Consider the following 19,746-nt stretch of genomic DNA (forward strand, 5'->3'; position numbering starts at 1 on the left):
AACCTGGGACCCTTCAGTCCGCAGGCTGACGTTCTATCCACTGTGCCAAATCGGCTAGGGCTAGTTTTCTATTTTTATAGGCCTTCTAGTTTTTCTTCATTTAATTCTGTAACATAGTTTTTGATTGTATGATTTTAATGATTTTTTTTTTCTGCAGGGATAATATTTGCTTTCTGTCACTTTCCCGCATTGATCTGTAGGACTACTACTTTCCTTCTGTGTCTGAGTCTGTGTGTGGGCTCTCTATTCTCTCCTTTTCGTGTGCTTGTCTTATTGTGCCGATATATCACTCTTTTAGTTACTAAAGCTTTCTGGTTGATCATAATAACTATCTTGGGGGGATCCCGCCATATTTTTGCTCAGGAGAATCATAGCTATTCTTAGTTCTTTGTTCATCCACATAAATTTTAGGATTAGTTTGTCAAGTTCTATAAAATTCCCTATTGGGATTTAATTGTGATTAAATTAAATTTATTGATCAATTTGGGAGAATTGTCATTTTTAGGATATTGAATTTTTTCATGCATGCACATGGCATATCAGTCTAAATTGGTCTTCTTTTATGGTTTTAAATAAAGTCTTATAATTACCTCCACAAAGATTATGCACATCTTTTTTTTTTTAAATCCTCACCTAAGAACATGGTGTTTGTTGTTGTTGTTGTTGTTTTTTAAATTAAATTTTAGAGAGAAAAGAAGGGAGAGATAAACATGGATGTGAGAGAGAAACATGGGTCAGTTGCCTACTGTATGTGCCCTGATTGGGAATTGAAACCACAATCTTTTGATGTATAGGACAATGCTCCAACCAACTGAAGTACCCTGCCAGGGCTATGCACATATTTTGTTAGTTTTCCCTCCTAATTTTATAAATGTATTGTTCTTGTTATTGGTGTCTTTTTAAGATTAAAATTTCTGATTGTTAACAATCAGAAATTTTCTGTGGTCTAGAGATACAATATGTTTTTGTATTTTGACCTTGTATCCAGCAACTTTGCTCAACTCTTTCATTAATTAGTTGCATTAGGTTGTTTGCAGGTTCTCCAGGACTTTTAGTGTAGATGATCTTATAATTTGTGCATAATGGAAAGTTTTGTTTCTTCCCTTCCAATCTTGATATATTTAATTTGTTTTTCTTGTCTTACTGTACAAGTTAAGACTTTTAATACACGTTTTAGGTGTCTCCAGTTTCTAGGCTTTCCTGAATATGACCCTCTGCAGAGATGTGGGCAGAGTTGGGGGAATGACTTGTCCTTTACATAGTAAAAGAAGAAAGGATGGGTTAAGGCAGGCCTCTCAACTGCAGCGCTATTGACACTTGAGGCCTGAATCATTCTTGGCTGTGTGGACCATCCTGTGCATTGTAGGATCTTTAGCAGCATCCCTGGCCTTTATCCACTAAATGCCAGTAGCACTCCCATCCCCCAGTGTGACAACAAGAAATGCCCCAGCATTACCAACTCCCCTGGGAGACACTGTCCTCCTGAGTGAGAACTGCTAGTTTAAGGAGACAAGTGTAAGGGTAGGCTATTTCCCCAGTACAAAAATTTTGGAAATAAAATTATGGGATGAAAGGGTGTAAATATTTTCTTTAAAAGAAATGTAATTTCTAATTATAAAATTAATACATTATAACTGCAGGGAACTTAAAAAATGCAGAAATGCACAAAGGAAAAAAAATTCTCCCTTGCATGCTCCAGAGATAACCATTCTAAATATTTCATTTTATAATCTTCTGTTATTTTTCTATGCATATAGACATATTTCTATTTATAAACAAAAAGAGATTATAGTACACATTCTGTTTTGTAATGTACAATTTTCACTTAACGATGTATAATGATTATCTTTCATGGCAATGAATATAATTCTACTACAAAAATTTTACTGGCTGTTGATTATGACTGTATGATTGTATTATAACTTACTCAATCCCCTCTTGCTCCTTAAAACAATTATTTTTATTACACAATTAATGTATTTTACTGTAGGAAATCTTAAAGTTAAAATAACCATATAACAAGTAAAAATGACCCATGACCTCACCAGCCATGGTTAATCCATTTAATATTTTAGTTTGCAGCCTTTCTTACTTTTTCCAAAAAAAAAATGAATTTTTTGGTATGTACTATTTTATCACTTGCTCTTTTTACTTAACAATATAATGCTGATGGACATACTTGTACAACACCATTATTGATGGCTGCATAGAAGCCCATTGTGCACAAATAATTGATATTATATAAGCAATAATTGACTATTAGGTGACATTTAGGTTTCTTATTTTGCCATTCAAAACACACTGCAATGAACAATCCTGTAGCTAATTATTTTTCAGGACAAATTTCTACCAAAAGAATGGGTGGGTCAAAAGGTATGCAAAATGGACATGGATATGGAAAATAAAATTGCCCTCCAGAAAGCTATACCAGGTTATGTTTCCACCAAGAAAGTATAAATGCCTATATTCCCATACTCTTGCTAACATTCAATGCAATCTATATATATAAAAGCCCAGCGACCAAACGACGGAATGACTGGAATGACTGGTCGACCAGTCGCTGTGATGCTCACTGACCATCAGGGGGCAGACACTCAATGCAGGAGCTGCCCCCTGGTGATCATTGCACTCCCACAGTGGGAGCACCACTTGGCTGACTGGGATGAGCAGCTGCTCCCACAGTGGGAGCAGCCACTCAGAGGGCAGGTCCACAGCCACTTGGCTGACCGGCCATGCCCTTCACCAGTGCACAAATCTGTGCACTGGGCCTCTAGTAATAGTAATAATAAAGTGCCAATTTTGTAACTGAAAAATGATAGCTTGTTGTTTTAATTTGCATGGACTTGAATACTAATGAAACTGAACATTTTTCAAATGCCTTTTGGTATTTGTATTTCCTCTATCACAGATTGATCATGTTCTTTGTTCATTTTTCAGTTTGTATGTTAATATTTCCTTAGTTACTTATATGATAAAGATATTAACCTTTTACCTAGATACAGATATTGCAGTGCTTTCCCCAAATTCATCATCTCATTTTTATTTTGGTTTATTTTTATTTTGTTTATTTTATCTGTTTAAACATACAGAGGTTTCAGATATTTATATAGTCAAAATCTGTGATTCTTTTCTTTTGTGATTTTGGATTTTGGTGTTATGCTTAGGAAAGCATTCTGTTCTTCAAGGTTTATATACACTCATCTATATTTCATGGTTTATTTTTTTAACTTTATTTTTATTATTGATACTATTATAGATGTCCCCACTTCCTTTTCCCCCAATTGCCCACCTCTACCCAGCCCCTGCCCTTCCCTCCCCACTTCCCATTGGCCATCACCACACTGTTGTATGTGTTCATGGGCTTTGCTTATATGTTCTTGGGCTAATGCCTTCACCTTCTTTCATCCAGTACCTCCTCCCCACTCCCTCTGAAAGCTGTCAGTATGTTCCATGCATCCATACCTCTGGTTCTATTTTCATCAGTTTATTTTGTTCATTAGATTCCACATATTAGTGAGATTATATGGTATTTGTCTTTATCTGACTGGCTTATTTCACTTAGTATAATACTCTCCAGGTCCATCCATGCTGTTGCAAAAGGTAAGAGTTCCTCTTTATTTTTTTTATGGCTGATTAGTATTCCATTATGTAAATGTACCACTTCTTTTTTATCCATTCATCTACTGATGGGCACTTGGGCTGTTTCCAAGTGCCCATCTTGGCTATTGTAAATAACACTGTTATGAAAATAGGGGTGCATATATTCTTTAGAATTGGTGTTTTGAGATTCTTAGGATATATTCCCCAAAGTGGGATCACTGGTCAAAAGGCAGTTCCATTGTTAATTTTTTGAGGAAATTCCATACTGTTTTCTACAGTGGCTACACCAGTCTGCATTCCCACCAACAGTGCACTAGGGTTCCCTTTTCTCCACATCCTCACCAGCACTTGTTGTTTGTTGACTTATTAATGATAGCCATTCTGGCAGGTGTGAGGTGATATCTCATTGTGGCTTTAATTTGCATCTCTCTGACCAGTGGTTGGCAAACTCATTAGTCAACAGAGCCAAATATCAACAGTATAACGATTGAAATTTCTTTTGAGAGCCCAGTTTTTTAAACTTAAACTTCTTCTAACTCCACTTCTTCAAAATAGACTCGCCCAGGCTGTGGTATTTTGTGGAAGAGCAACACTCAAGGGGCCAAAGAGCCTCATGTGGCTCGTGAGCCACAGTTTGCCGACCACGGTCTTTGACGATTAGTGACATTGAGCATTTCTTCATATGTCTATTGACCATCTGTGTGTCCTCTTTGTTGACGTTTCTAATCAGGTCCTTTCCCCATTTTTTAATTGGATTGTTTGTCTTCCTGGTGTTGAGTTGTATATTTTGAAAATTAACCCCTTATCAGATGTATCATTGACGAATATGTTCTCCCATACAGTGGGTTCCCTTTTTATTTTGTTGATGGTTTCTTTTGCTGTGCAGAAGCTTTTTAGTTTGATGTAGTACCATTTGTTTATACTTTTTCCCTCTGTTTCCCTTGCCCGAGGAGATATGTAGGCAAAAATATTGCTACAGGAGATGTCTGAGATTTTACTGCCTATGTTTTTGTCTAGGATTTTGGGACCTACATTTAAGTCTTTTATCCATTGTGAGTTTATCCTTGCATATGGTATAAGTTGTTGGTCTAGTTTCTTTCTTCCTTTTTTTTTTTTTCATGTACCTGTCCAATTTCCTTAACACCGTTTATTGAAGAGACTCTCTTTACTCCATGTATGCTCTTGCCTCCTTTGTCGAATATTAATTGACCAGAAAGGCACAGATTTACTCCTGAGCTTTCTGCTCTGTTCCATTGATCTATATGCCTGTTCTTATGCCAATACCAGGCTGTTTTGATTACAATGGCCTTGTAGTATATAGTTTAATATCAAGTATTATGATACCTACAACTTTGTTCTTCTTTCTCAAGATTGCTGAGGCTATTTGGGGGATTTCTTGGTTCCATATAAAATTTTGGAATATTTATTATAGCTCTGTGAAATATGCCATTTGTATTTTAAGAGGAATTGCATTGAATCTATAGATTGCTTTGGGTGGTATGGACATTTTACTGACGCTAATTCTTCCAATTCATGAACACGGTATATGCTTTCACTTATTTGTATCTTCCTCATTTTTTTTTCAATGTCCTATGGTTTTTCTAGTACAGGTCTTTTACCTCCTTGGTTAAATTTAGTCCTTTTTTTTTCAATAGTAAATAGGATGGTTTTTAAATTTCTTTTTCTGATAGTTCATTGTTGTGTATAAAAATCCACCAGTTTCTTAATAACTATTTTATATCCTGCCACTTTGCTGAATTCATTTATTAAATCTAGTATTTTTTTGGTGAGTCTTTAGGGTTTTCTATGTATAATAACATGTCATCTATGAATAATGACAGTTTTACTTCCTCCTTTCCAATTTGGATGCCTTTTATATTTTTTCTTATCTGATCACTGTGGTTAGAACTTCCAGTACTATGTTGAATAAGAATGGTGGAAGCACCCTAGCTAGTTTGGCTCAGTGATTAGAGCATTGGCCTATGGACCAAAGGGTCCGTGTTTGATTTCCATCAAGGGCATGTACCTTGGTTGCAGGCTCCTCCCTGGCCTGGGCCCTGGTCAGGGCACGTGTATGAGGCAACCAATCAATGCATTTCTCTGACATCGATGTTTCTCTCTGTCTTTTCCTCTCTTTCACTCTTCCTAAAAGATCAATGTAAAAATATCATCAGGTGAGGATTAACAAACAAACAAACAAAAGAATGGTGAAAGCAGTCTGGCTGGTGTGGCTCAGTAGTTGAGCACCAACCCACGAACCAGGAGTTCAGGGTTTGATTTCCAGTCAGGGCACATGTGTGGGTTGTGGGCTATATTCCCAATGCGGGGCATACATCAAGGAGGCAGCTGATCAATAATTCTACCTCATCATTAATGTTTCTATCTTTCTCTCCCTCTCCCTTCCTCTCTCTGAAATCAATAAAAGAAACTATTAAAATGTATTAAAAGATAAAAACAAAGGCCTGTCTTGTTCCTGATCATAAGGGAAATGCTTTTGCTTTTGCCCATTGAGTATGATGTTGGCTGTAGGTTTTTTCATATATGGCCTTTATTATGTTGAGGTATGATTCCTCTATTCCCTCTTTGCTAAGAGTTTATGGTTTATTTTTAATTAAATTAATTTTTTTTCCTGGAAATCTCTTTTATTAGATGATGTTATCGAACAGAACCACATTTCTCATGGCCCTGAATGGTGCCCACTGAATGGTGCCCACTGAATGGTGCCTACTGTCTCCCATGTGCTCCTTTTCACTCCATGGCTCTTTCAGTTGTTCTGTATACTATCCTATATAATAAAAGCCTAATATGCTAAGTGTCTGGTCGTCCAGTCAGACATTCAACCAATCAAAGCATAATATGCTAATGATATGCTAAGGCTACTCAACCGCTTGCTATAACATGCACTGACCACCAGGGGGAAGATGCTCTGACCAGTAGGTTAGCTTGCTGCTGGGGTCCAGCTGATTGGGACTGAGCGAGATGGGCCGGACATGCCCTGGAGCCCTCCTGCGGTCCCTCCCAGGCTGGCCAACCTCCCGCGTCCCTCCCTGGCCCTGATCCTGCACTGGTGGGGTCCCTCGGCCTGGCCTGTGCCCTCTTGCAATCCAGGCTGAGGGACCCCCCCTCCCCCGAGTGCATAAATTTCGTGCACCGGGCCTCTAGTGGTTTTATAACAAGTTTTCATATCTTGTAGAGCAAGTGTCTTCTTCAGTTGACTACTTTTCAACATCTCCCTGTCCATTCATGAACTAAGTCTTCCAGGTCCATTTTGCAATGATTTTTTCAAAGTCAAATAAATAAAAATCTCATTTGAGTTTTGAATTGTATCCCATTGACAGGTCAGTGCATGTCAAATTTACATAAATGCTATATTAAAATCAGATCTTCCCAACAAAGATAGGGCACAAGTCTCTATTCAAATCTTTCTTGTACTTTTCTGAAAGATCTTTCTGGAAACTTTTAAAGTTAAATTTTTTTTTTTTTTTTTGTATAGCCCTGAGGCCATAGAACATGGTCTGGACAGTTCCTCTATTTTCATTCTTTTTGTTGGCAGAAATTATTTAGGTATTTTAATAGTTGAATATATGACCAGTTTATTCCAGGGGTGTTGCAAAGGAAGATGTGTTTTCTGTTGGCGAGGTTCAAAGTTTTATACATATATACCTCACACTTCATTCCCACACATGGGCACACACATGCACACCTACACACAATGTTATTAATTATATTATTTAGCATCTCTATTGCCTCCCTTTTGTTTGCCTACTTGGTCTATGACGATTGTGAGAAACGAATTATAGTCTTCAATTAGTAGAGTAGTTTCACAAATCTCCCTCATATTTCTAAGAGTTTTTACAGTATTTCCTATATTTAAAAGCAGTGCAATTTGGTGCATAACATTTCACGACAGCTTGGTGCTCCTTGTCCGTGTAATGCTTCTTGCTTTTTGTCTTACATGCTACCACATCTGAAATGAATACTTGAGCCGTGCATTCCTCCTGATTTTGTATCCTGGTGTATTTTTATCTTTTGTAACTTTGCTTTGGAAGTGTCGCTCAGGAACAGCATTTGGTTTGATTTGTTTTACTCAATATGAAAAGGCAGACTCTTTAATCAGGTTTGCTTTATACTTATTGTGAAGCAGTAAGGTAAGCCTGTAATGTAATTAATAATTTCAGGCTTGCTTCTGTCTGAAAAGTTTCCAGAACATCTTCTGGTTCCTGCCTTTTCCCCCTTAAGATTCTGTTGCCATTTCCTTTGCGTTTGATATATTTCAAGGTTTTGGAAAATTCATGTATTGTGTTTTTAGCTTAACTAACTTCAGCTTTTCAAACACACGCTTTAGCCCTTGTTTTTCCAGTTGTCAGATTCAAGAGTCAAACACAGTATCTTTTGGGGTCCCCTCTTTAAGACAACTATTAGGATATTTTTTGGTGGCAAGAGACAGGAGTCCAAGTCAAAGTGCCTTAACTCCATGGCAGTTGGCTCCCTTCACTGCCAGGGCAGTGGTACGGCAGTTTCTGCTGTGGCCAGATCCAGCTTTGGGATCGACCGACACCTTTGGTCCTGTGCAGAATATTTTGTAATTATGGGCTTGAAGGTCTGTCTCCCACTGGCTGGACAGCTAACTGGGGGGTTCTTTTAGGACGGCTTCTGGCTGACATGATATGCTTTAAGACATATGTATATTTGATGATCTTGCATAATAGTAAGAAGGGGATAGCCAGTTGTGTGGACTGGAAATAAAGGACTATTTTCATAGATATGGGCAGGCTCAAAGGGAATCACAGGGTTGTGGAGAAATTAGCACAGGCTGGGAGCTGTTGGCACCTCCAGGCCCGAAGGGCAAGGGAAAGACATGGTGTTGCCAGAACCCAGGGGCAGGGGAGGTGGTTAACAGATGTGGTCTGGGAAGAAGGGATGCAGCCACAGTAGATAAGGGAGCCCACAGAAGGGAGGGAGGGGAAGAAACATACTGATATCTATTCATGACTCTGATCGCTTTCTGCACCTCCCACTGGCCAGTGACACTGGAGCTGAGCTAACTGGCGTGTTAGGCCGGCCTCTTGGCCCAGAGTGGGTGGGGTGGGGTGGCAGAATGGAGAGGAACCCGTTCAGGGTTGTTTCTGAGACCCTACAAGACCAGAGTGTGGGTCATCTCTGAAATTCTCCTGTCCTCTCATTGTGGTTGGAGGGCGCCTGCTGCAGCGACAGCACCTCGTGCTCCTGTGGCAGCATCTCCTCCCGGACCGGGGAAAGTGGGGGCAAAAGTCCTTCCTGTGTCCCCGGCAGATTTCCCCCACAGCACTGGCCATTGTTGGGTCACATGGCCACCCTCTGCCAACTGCAGGTCAGGGTGACTGGATTGTCCTGGTGGCCTGAGACAATCACTTCCTCCCCCTCTGGCTTGTGGCCACCAAAGCACATCCCAGTATCAGTGAATCTTGGGCCTTACCCTGCTTCATCTTCCAATAGAAGTTGAAGTTGATCATACCCTCTGCCGATTTTTTAAAAAATCAACTTCATTGAGGTGTGATTTACATAAAATAAGTTGTACCCACTTGTGTGCAATTCAATGAGTGTTCACAGTGGTGTTTACCCACGTAATCACCACCAAAATCTAGTTTGCATCAGCTTTGAAGTCTCCTCACAGCCCCCACCCCCAGCCACAGCCTCAGGCAACTGCCAGTCTGCTTTCTGTCACAGAGGATAGTTTGCACTTCCTAGAATTGTATGAAAGTAGAATTTTATTTACTCTGTGTGTTCTTTTGCATAAGGCTTCTTTCGATCATGTGATGGTTTTGAGATTCACCCACTTGTGGCCTGTATCAGTGGCTCGTTCCTTTTTATTCCTGAGAGCTCTCCCTGCGTGGAAGCTCCACTCTTTCCTTTCCGAAGCAGCGTCTTCCCTTGGCTTACAGGAGAAACCCTTCTTCTCAGCCTCCTTCTCTGATTCTTTAGTCTCTCTGACCCTGACCTTGGGGCTCCCAGGGTTTGGATGGGTCCTCTTCTTGTATCTATTACCCAGATTCCCAGGGTGGCCTCGCCCTGCGTCGGGGTTTCTAACACCCAGAGCCCACTGACTCCCCTGGGGAGCCCCACACCGTGCATACAGTTGCCTTCTTACCATCTCCCACTGGGCATGACTGTTTTCTCTTGCTGCTGTAACAACCACAGAAATAGTAGCTTAAGTAATACAAACTCCTTCCCTTGCAGTTGTGTGAAATAAGGTGTCGGCAGGACGCCGTTCCTACTGGAGGCTCTAGGACGGAACCTCTTTCCCTGCCTTGCAAATAGCTTTTAGAGGCCACCTGTATTCCTTGGTTTGTGTTCTCCTCCCCACTCTTCAAAGCCAATGGATAGCAGCTTCCTCTCTCTCTCTCTCTCCCCCCGCCCCCCCTCCCCCCGCTTCCTTCTCTGACTCTGACCCTCCTGCCTCCTTATAAAGACCCACGTGATGGTAGTGGACCCACGTGGGACAATCCGGATAACCTCCCCATCTCAAGATCCTTAACATAATCACATTTGCCTCGTGTCTTTTGCCGTATGAGGTGATACACTCTGGGGATTGGGACATGGATAGTACATGTGTGTGTGTGAGGGGGATTTTCCCACCTACCAGTGTCCAAGCGACTCTGTTGACTTTCTTCCCCAACCTTCCTCCTCTCCCCTGCCCACTCCCACAGCAACCTGTCAGCAAAATCTCTTGGCTCTCCCTTCGAAGTACACCCAAAACCCACCACCTCTCACCTGCTCTGGTCAGAGCCACGCACAGCTTCCGCCTGGGTTACTGCAGTGGCTTCCAGCTGGCCTCCTGCTGCCAGGCTCCCAGAGGGGCTCGTCAGCCACTCTGCCCGCCTCCCCCCCTCCCCCCCCCCCCCCGTCTTTTTGCACCAGCATTCCCTCCGCCTAGAGCCCCTTGCTGCCTTCTCAATGAGGCCTTTCATGACCACCTCTTAAACACGCCCTCTGCCAGCTGGCCCCTCCCCCACTCTGTTCTGTCCTGCTTTTCCATTGCATTCAGCTCCTCTCACATACTGTATACCGTGTGCTCTGCTCACTTACCATGATGCTGTCTTCCCTGTTAGAATCCCTGGGCGGGGCGGGGGGGGGGCGGGGGTATCCTAAGTGGAATGCAGTCCTGGAACGTGATAGATGCTAGGACACGTTTGCAGGAGGGGGAATGAAGAATGGAGTGAGCATGAGCTCCGGGAGGATGCCAGGTGCAGGCTGCCTGGGGCTGCTGCTCTGTGAGGGGGTCGCAGCCTGTCAGAGCTGTGCTGAGAAATTCTCTCCTTCCGCCTGGGTGGGCTCTGGACTGGGGTGTCAGATGAGGTGAGGGTGCAGGGGCTCCCTGGCAGGGCCACGGTGGGGATCTCCCAGGAGAGCGGTGCTGGGCCAACAGCGGGGAGACGTGAGCAGGGTGTGAACTCTGTGGCTGCATGGACGTGCCCATGAGTAGGACAGTCTGGTCACTGTGTCCACATGTGTGGGAACTTTTAGGAGTGTGTGCCTGAGGTGTGATTTGTGTCTGTGTGGGTGTGCCCTTGTTTATTTATTCGTGAGTGTAGAAGTGCGTGTGTGTTTATGTCTGTGTTTGAGAGTATGAATGTGCCCGTGGACACATGTGTATCTAGATCTGAGCACGTCTGGGTGTGTTTGGGGAGCATGTGTGTGGGTGCCTGGTGTCTGGGTATGCTGAGTGAGCACCTGGAAGTGAGTATGTGAGTGTCCCTGGACCTTCTCTGCAAACTGGTATCTACGGGTATGTGCGGTACGTCCATGACAGTGTCTGTGAGTGAACGTGGGTCTATGTGGCCAGCTCTGGGCTCATGTGTGTCTCTGGGTCTGGGTGTTCGTGTGTGTGAGCTGGAGCACATGTGACTTATATGTAAGTCATGTCTGTGTGGTCCTGGGTGCGTGCTCACGTCGGCACCATCCAGGAGCACCGGTTGGTGGAGAGACCGTGTGCCCTGACCGTCTGGCAGCCCCATCTTGCCAAGCCCTCAGGCAGGTCTGCTGAATACTAGAGCCCTTTGTCCTGCTGCTGTCACCAAAATCCGCGTCACCAGGCATGGAACTGGAAAACAGCTAGCACAAAGGGGCCCTTGAGCGCGGCCCTCACCCGCCTTCCCCGAGCGCCTCACCCCTTTCTGTCACCAGGGCCACTGGCTGGGTTAACTGATTGCAGGGAAAAACCCATTAAGCGCCTGCCTCTCCCAGTCATCTGTTATCAGCTCTGTCCTTGCCGTCCCTGGGCTGACGCACACTCGCTCTTCTTCACATAATTGAAGAAAGTTCTCCTATTACCTGCCGTCTCTGACGTGCTGGCCCTGCACGCCATCGCCTCCTGCCCCTGTGCAGTCACACGGCTTCTGGTTTCTTTTCCTTCTTAAGAAGCTGACCTAATTTCCACCCTTTGTCATTTTCTCCCAAACTCGGAGTCAGCTTGCCCTGAGCCTCGGCTTCCCCAAGCCATTTGGAAAGGCGGTCCTGGGAAGGGCTGCTTCCCCTTCGGGGCAGAGTCTGGGCTCGTTGGCCAGCTGTCCTGAGGAAGGGCCGCTTTCTGGGCACGAGCCTGGATGATGGTGCAGCCTCGGAACCTCTGAGTCCCTGCCTGAGCTTGACAGGCTGTCCTGAGGTGACAAATGGAGAGCACCAGGTACAGTGCTGCCACTGAGGGGGCTCCCGTGGGGGGCTCCAGTCCTGACCTTGGCTTCCCAATGAACATGGTTGCAAACAAAAGCACCTGGTCTTTCTCCCCGCAGCTGGCTCCTCCCAGGGACACTAGGGCCCTTACTGGCCCCAGGGATGGTCCGGCAGAGGCTTTCTCTTCCTGCCATGGGCCTGAAGTTGGCAGGCTGGTCTCCCTGGCACTCTGCTGCACCCCCTGGGTCCCCCACCCCTCATATTGGCCTCTCAGCCTTTTCCTTCCCTTTGGTGACCCTCTCCCCTGCCCAGGACCCACTGTATCCTGCAACGTGGGCAATGCCCATTAAGCGCCTGCCTCTCACATTACCACTCACATCCCTCCTTGCAGGAAGCATGGGCCAGGGCTTGTCCTGGCTGGAGCTGGGTTCTGCTGAGCACTGGAGAACCTGTGGGGGCCACGAGAGGGGCGGCTCCTGTGCAGTGCCTTGCACCCTGAAACCAGGTGGAGCCCCAGTGTGCATGGCCTCACCCACTGCAGGAGAAACGTAGGGGCACCCTCAGACACCCTGAGTCCTGATTCAGCCCAGTGTGCTATAAACAGAGCTGGAGAGAACTCAGGCCACACCCTGATGCTGGTCCCCCAGGAGGTCCTGGTGGGCGAGACCCCAGAGTGCAGGTTGCCAGTGATTTGGCGGGCTTTCCACGAATTTAATACACCCTCTCCCTACCTCGATGACTCCGTAGACCTTCTGCCTTCTGGACCTCAGGTAGCCACTGTGACAGAGCCTGCCCTAAGGACCTCTACCCCCGCCTCTTCTTATCCCTGTGCCCCTCACACTATCAGAATAATGCTTCCACCCCCTGGAGGGCAGCAGATGCAAGGGGGAATTACCACTCACATCCCTCTGGCACACCTGAGCTTGGTCACTCGGGGAGGGGCTTTCTGGGCCGTCTACTCCTGCTTTCTGTGCTCTAGGATGTAGGGCAGCTAGGGCCAGTGCGGGAACCAATCTGCACCCAGGCAGGTTCAGCTTTCTCAGAGCAGTGATGTCTGCATCCCACTGGTCCCTCCAGTCCAGACACCTCGCCTGGGTAACCAGGGCCAGGCATGGCTTCACCATGGTGCTGGCGTAGAGCAGTCCCCGAGGCCTCAATGGACAGGCTGGAGTGGGCAGAGCTAACGCACCCTCTGTTGCCATCACCAGGTCACTCTGATGTCACCACACACCTGAGTCAGGCTATGGGGGGTCTTGTGCCAGCCTCACAAGGCCTTCCAGCCCCTACACCTGGGACATCTGTGCCCCAACTGCCCTTCACCCCACCCACAATGGACTTCCATTGGGATCTGCTCCATTCTGGCCATGTCAGCCCATAAGATGGCATATGTCAGCCTCTGATTAGAAAGGGGATCAAATGACTAGCTGGCTCACTTGGCACATGATTCACCTCGCTGTTCCTCAGTTCCCTCACCTGTAAAATGGGATGATAATAATCGTTTCTACTTCATCGGGTTGTGAAATCAGAATAAATGAGTTAATAATTATAAGCCACTTGCAAGAAGAGTGCCAGCACGTGGTGAACCTTCAGTCATGGTTCCCTGCCCCACACCTCATCCTCACCAGGGACCACCACATGTAGCTACCCTCCACGACCTCCAGCAACCCTTACTTCCTGCCCTAAACTTAGAGCAGAGGGGAGGCTGCTGCCCTACGTCACGGTCAGTCTGCAGATTCGCTTCGTCTCCTGTGTAGAGTGAGTTTTGTGTTTTAAGTTTTATTGAGGTATAAGTTTCATAGAGTTAAGGTCACTGATCCTCCATATACATACCCACTTGGGAAGCCCACCCAGATGGCCTGCACCTCAGGAGGGTCCTGGGAAATGCCTGCCACTAGCCTCCCTGCTCTGACCATTCTGTGCAGGGACTCTGGCTGCTTTTACTAAACATGGAAGTGAGCTCTACTTCCAGGGTTGGCATAGCAATCCTTTGCTCTGTGTTGTTGTTATAAAGCATTTCAATGTAAGAGGACACTATGTCACATTTTAAATTAGTTGACAATAATTCAACAAATTTCACATAAAAATACAGCGATCTAACTTCTATTGAAACAACAGGTGTTCAGGCAGCACTGGGCCCGTGTTCCCAAGTGATAGTGCACTGTGATGCTCAGTAGGATCGCCACCCAACTGAGCCACAGTCCCCACTGTTCCCTACTGTGGGCCACACCTGGGATGTTTCCCCCAAGTGCACACCAGCCTGGCCCATCTGGGCATCTGGGCTGTGATCTCTGGAAGGTCTGGAAGGTCTGGAAGGGGCTATCTTATCTCTACATCTGTCTCCTCCAGTGTGGCCCATCGATCCACTTATTGATTGCAAAAAGGCCCCAATTCCTCCCTTTCTTGTACACATCCCTCCCTTTCTTGTACACATGCCCCTTCTCTTGTACACATGTGGTTTCTCCAATCCTGCCAGGGTCCGCTTGCTTCTCCACCTCTGGAATGAGGGCTTGGTCATGTGACTCATTTGGCCAATGAAATACTAGCAAATATGATGCTGGCAGAGGCTGGAAAACACTGTGTGCTGGAGCTTGCTATCTCTTGCTACACTTGAACCTGAGACTGCCATGGAGACAAGTCTGGCCAACCTGCAGCTAGACAGGAAAAAGCCACATGGAGAACCAAGGCACCAAGGCCAGCAGAACTGCCACTGTCCAGACATGGGGGGAGCCACTCTGGAACTTTATGCCAACCACAGATACTGGGGAGAGCCTGGCAGGTCTGGGTAAGACCAGCACCCGCTGACTCAGGATGGGATGCTAAATGAAAAATGGTTATTGTTTTAAACCATCAAGTTTTGGAATGGCATGTATGCAGCAAAAGCTAGCTGATACATTGTATTTGTGCCCTGCAAGCAGGCAGTGCCCTTGAGGACCTGGAGAAGTCTCTGCTCCTTCTGACAAGGCCAGTGGTTCCCCCTGTTTCTGAGCACTGCTCTCATGGGACTGTCCAGCAGCCCTGCCCCATGCCTGGCTGAAGTCCAGTCTGTTCCAGGGGCCCTGGGCCCCCTGGTTCTGCAGAAAGGGCTCTGCTGACCAACACTGGTCACTCAGGAGGGTACCTGGGAAATGCACATTGGTTCTCTGTGCCACACCTCTTACACCTGCTATTGGTGCTCAGAAGCCACCCCCCTCCTCGCCCCCACCTCCCTACACATGAGCCCTGCTGGGCTTGTCCTGCACTGGCATTAAACACAGCAGCTTACGCACACTCCATGCCACCTGGCCTGCTGTGGTGCACTGCTTCATCCCCAGCTGGCCTGGCTATCAGATGCCCTGGGGGATGGGCTATCCAGACTCTCATCAGGGCCTTCTGTCTGACCTGAGACCGGGGCACAGTGATGCTCAGTAGGGTCGCATTCAACATTGCTAAATATTGAAGACACCTGTGATACGAGCACTGCCAAATCAGAACAGACACTGTGGATGTCCAACACCAGCTTGCTCATGTCCCTCGCTCCTCCATGTCACAGCACATGCACACACACGTGCATATAGATGCACACACATGCACACCTACACCCACACTCATGCCCCGCTGGGACCCCTTCAGTTCCATGAGGCCATAGCAGCCAGTCTAACTCTCACCCCGCTGCCCACCTGCCCTCCAGGTAGGGAGGGTATACAAGGAAGAGACTGAACCAGCTGCTCCGTGAGGCACTCTGGCTAACTGGCTATGTTGTCTGTGGCACTTCCTTCCTTTACCACAATTGGGTGCTTTGGTGTTGGTTTCTGGGCCTCAGTTTCCACAGCTCTGCAATGAATCTCCCAGCTCGAAGTCTCCACCTCAGTTCATGGAGCTGATCGCAGCATCCTGGACTGCAAAGGACCAGAACTATGTGCCTGAGTGGCAAGCGCCCCAGAGAGCAGGGACAGTAATGGGTAGTGCCTGCCCTGCCTGCAGCTCTGAGAAGCACCAAGGAGAGAAAGGTGTGGCCAAGTGTTCTCTGGACCAGCTCGAGGTCTTTGCACCCACCCTAACCCTTTCAGTATCCTATTCTCCAGCCTCACCCAGATGGTGCCTCAGATCAAGAGGCTTCAGAAGCAGAGAAAGCTCCACTGGCCGGGTCCCAGTGGAGGTCAGATGCCGTCCTGGAGCTCTCATAGGACTCTGTCCCCCATCGGGCTGTGCTCAGCAGAGTTGCAGTCTGACCATTACTTTTGTAATGGTTTGATGAGTGTGTTTATTTTGCACTAGACCATCAGCTCTGTGAGGGCTGGGCTGTTTGCCTCTGCTCACCATTGCCTCTCCAGAGCCTGGCAAGTGCTTGTCACCAGTAGGCGCCCAGCAAATATCTGCTAGATGGATGGACTGTTGCCAAGGGCATTGGCTGGGGAAGAGCTGGGAGGGGCTCCTGCAGTGAGCAATTCCACCTCCTCTTTTCGAGGATGCTCTGGTCCTTCTGTAATTGCTGGACTGAGCCAGGGGCAGGAGATGTCAGCGAGCTGAGAGGGAGCCTCTAAGTGACAGGTGCTTCTTAGCTTCAGGCGCACCCCGGGCCCAGGCTGAACTGGCTGTTCCAGCAGCCTTGTTTCCTGAGTTAATTGGGGAAGTGGTGGTGGGGGGAGTCAGAGTAGAGGAAGCTCTATTTGGAGCTTAGGCCAAAGGGACTCACTGGTGACAATAGTGAGCCATCATGTGTGTGTGTGTGTGTGTGTGTGTGTGTGTGTGTGTGTGGAGAGAGAGAGAGAGATAGATAGATAGAGAGAGAGAGTTAGAAGTTTGGGGGGAGTCAGGCAGACAGAGATATGGAGAAGATTGTATATGTGTGCATGTGGTATAGGTATGTGTGTGGGTCTGGGTCTGCCTAGGCTTGTTACTGAGTTTTATATGTGCACTTGCACATGACTGTATGCTCTTGCGTTTTTGTGTAAATGCAGGCATGTGCTTGTATCTGTATTTATTTCTGTTTGTGAGCACATGGGTACATTTATGCCATGTATGTGCCTATGTGTGTTTGTGTCTGAATTTGTATGTCTCTGAGTACAGGCTTTCTGGCATGTATACTTGTTCATGCTTGTCTATATTTATTTCTATGGGTGGTGTTTGTGCCTTGTGAGTGTGTATATGTATGTGTATGTGTTTAGGTCTAAATGTGTGTCTAAATGTGTGTGCATGTGTGTGCATGTGTGTGCATGTGTGCACGCGCGCATGTGTGTGTGCGCTCCTGTGTAACACTATGGATTTACCCTTGGTGCGGGGCTCTCTAGAACTGATGGGTGGGAGGGCCCAGTGACAGTTCTTACCTCTGTAGCTTCATCAGCTCCCTGACATGCAGTAGGCACTCAACAAATATCTGCTAACTGAATAAATGGATGGAAGGATGCTTCTATGTATGGCAGGTGGGAGAATGGATGAATGAATGAATAAATGATGGATGGATACACAGAAGGATAATGGATGATGGATGCATAAATAATGGATTAATGAATAGTGGATCAATGGATGGATGGATGGATGGATGATAGATAAGGGATGGATGGGTGAATGATGATATGATGATGATGAATGGATGGATAGATGGATGGATGATGGTTGATGAATAGATGGATGGATGGCTTCCAGGTCCCAGTCATCCACTGCCTAACCTGCTCACTGTGTAACCCTGGCCTAGTTGGCCAACCTGTCTATGTGGCCCTTGTAACATGGGGTGGTGGAGACATGCTTAAGATGGCAACCTGGCAGCCAAGACATGATTTTTGTTTGGACCATACAGTGTTTTAAAAAATCTCAGTGACTTGCCAAAATTTTAAAATAAGGAGATTTCACATAAAGATGCAGATTCCAGCTATATGTGACAGAAGATTTTTATTTTGCTTTTGGGGCTGCTTTCTGTCACCCTGGCAATATCTGGCTGCAGCAATGGGGCATGTCTCTGCTGGTGGAGCTTGCGCCCCCAGCTCCCCACACTTCCTGCTAGCTCTCTGCCTAGTCATGCCTAGCCCAGGAGGTAAATGAGACCCTGCTCTATTTAAGTATGTGGATCTGAGAAAGCCATTTCTGGAAAAGAAAAAATCAGATCTTTATTGAGTGCTTCATGTGAACCTGAGGCTTTGTGTGTCTTAATGCCTTTGGTCTGGCCATGAGCTGTTTCCCTGTGGTCAGGCAGGGCTGCTGGTGGCGCAGAGGGTCAGGAAACAATGAGGGGGCATGGCCTTTCATGGATAATTATCACAGTTTAAGGAGGAATCCCCAGCCACATCTTGCTTCCTTGGAGGAGTGGCACTAGCCCATTTTGTGGATGGGGATGTTGGGGCTCTAGGGGTTATGCAGCCTCCCCAAGATCACACCTGTGACTGGCAAAGCTGGGACTGGGTCCATGTTGACCTAACGTCTCAGTCTGACTCCCCCAGCCCCCATATCAGATGCCTCTGGTTAGGCTGTCTTTGACCTTTGAGATCACAGGCAATCATTGGCTCTGGCTCTGGCACCCAAGAAGCTCTTGGTCTATTTTCTCCTGGGAATCTCCGTTGACTTGTTTTCACCATTACTGTCCCCTGTGTGTGTGTGTGTGTGTGTGTGTGTGTGTGTGTGTGTGTTGCTGAGGAGGGGGTTAAAACTTCTTTTATTGAGCTATTATACACATGTAGCAAAATTACACATTTTCAGTGTACAGCTCAGAGACTGTTTTCTTATATATAGACTCCCATCCATGCCTAGGAAAGATGGAAAACACAACTTGCAATTATACTTTTTGTGTCTGTTACTTTTAAACATTGTCTGTCTCCCCATTAATGGCCAAGCTAGCTCTGTCCCCATAATGTCCCTTTCACCTTGGGGTGCCTGGTCTCCTCCAAGATGGGTCCTTAGTGAGTCCCATTTGAGTGAAGGTGTAAGGAGCTGCCATGGGGCAGGGCCAGTCCCTGGCCTCAGCTGGGCCCTCGAGGGCAGGGGATGGACAGGGTCTGTGGTCTGTGGTGGGGCAGCTCAAGCTCATTTACTCCTTCAACTAAAAACATTGTTTTCCTTTATCTGGGCTTCAGGGACCTATGGGATCACTTAACATTGGAAAATTGTCAGTTATCCTCCATCCTGTAAGTACAAAGCCATCTAGGTGAGCATCTTTGTAACTGGGGGCCAGGAGAGGACTTCTTAAACCTAATTCCAAAAGCATACGCTGTAAGATGAAAAGAGTGGGTGACTGTGTTGTCATCAGCATTAAGGATTTACATTCAATGAGGGACACTGAAGAAAGTTCCCAGACAGGTGGCTGGCTAGCAGAAGATATTTACAATGTCTAAAACTGAGACAACTCTATAGTCTATACTGTTCTGAATATATATTGACTGTTTAGTACCTACCACTACCACAGAAAAGTAGACAAAAATGACAAGACCTGCTAAACTGGCAAAAAGGGGACCACGGTGTGATGCCAAGTGTGAGGGGCAATGGGCCGCAGGGACCTCAGGTGGGAATGCAGGTAGCTGTGGTGCTTGGGAG

This window comes from Cnephaeus nilssonii (genome assembly GCF_951640355.1).
Source record: "Cnephaeus nilssonii genome assembly, chromosome: 11".
In the NCBI taxonomy this organism is placed as follows: Eukaryota; Metazoa; Chordata; class Mammalia; order Chiroptera; family Vespertilionidae; genus Cnephaeus; species Cnephaeus nilssonii.